Raw genomic sequence first — 943 nt, 5'->3', positions numbered from 1 at the left:
GGACTACGGCTTCCCCGAGACCTGCGGCACCCACAGCAGAGCACTTATCTGCACCAGAGACATCATTGCCAGAACGGCAACAACGTTAACGAGTCCTGACTAATTAGCGCCTTTGTTTAACATAACCCAGCTATCTGCCAAGCTGGCTGCAATTCCATCAACGTCGCCTCAGCCCGTGTGGGGCTGGGGTTTGCAGCGGGAGGGAGCGAGAAGGGGCTCGGCAGGGGTACACTGCACCCACCACCACCTATTTTGGCACCAGCTGGTTGTAGTCAGCACACTCCTGGATGCACAGCTCTTGCTAGAGCTCTCCGTGATGGAAAAACCTGGAGGGGTGTGGGAGGGGAAAGGGCGTGTGATGCAGAAATTCAGGGAACATAACAGGCCCATCTCTGCCTGTTGGCAGCTTCAGGGCCTGTAAAGGGAAAAAGAACAGTCTGGCCAAGAGTCAGGCTCACTACTTTAACTGCAGAGTACTGTTCCTAAGCCTGGTGGGGTGTTGTACAAACACAGCTTGTTCCCAGGAGGGACTAAGCACCCTCTTCATCCCAGGAGTCATGCACTCTGCAGGACCAGCCTCCCTGCCCCCAGCAAAGGGGACCCCACTTTCTAAAGTGAGAGGGGCGATTTTAGCAAACTAAAACATGGGTCAGCTTGGAAAGGGCAGAGCTGGCAAAGCATCTCCTCTGCAGCACGTCCTGAGCAGGACGAGGATGGCTAGGACAAATCCTGCCATGCCAGATGGGAGAAGAAGCTGCTTGGTCCCCCTTCCCCAGACACTGTCCCATCCCTCCCACTGGTGTCCCCTCTTTGCTGCCCGGACCCGAGGTGTCCTGGCCCCAGCAGGTGGCACTGGTGAGCTGGCAGGGAGGTGGCAGCCAGGCAGGTCCCCAAGCCTGGCTTTCCGGGCTGGCACCGGGCACAGCCCTGGGGCTGAGCCAGC

The sequence above is a fragment of the Fulmarus glacialis genome, unplaced genomic scaffold (assembly GCF_000690835.1).
Source record: "Fulmarus glacialis isolate BGI_N327 unplaced genomic scaffold, ASM69083v1 scaffold19811, whole genome shotgun sequence".
NCBI lineage: Eukaryota > Metazoa > Chordata > Aves > Procellariiformes > Procellariidae > Fulmarus > Fulmarus glacialis.
The sequence above is the reverse complement of the archived record's forward strand: the minus strand, read 5'-3'. Positions refer to the sequence as shown.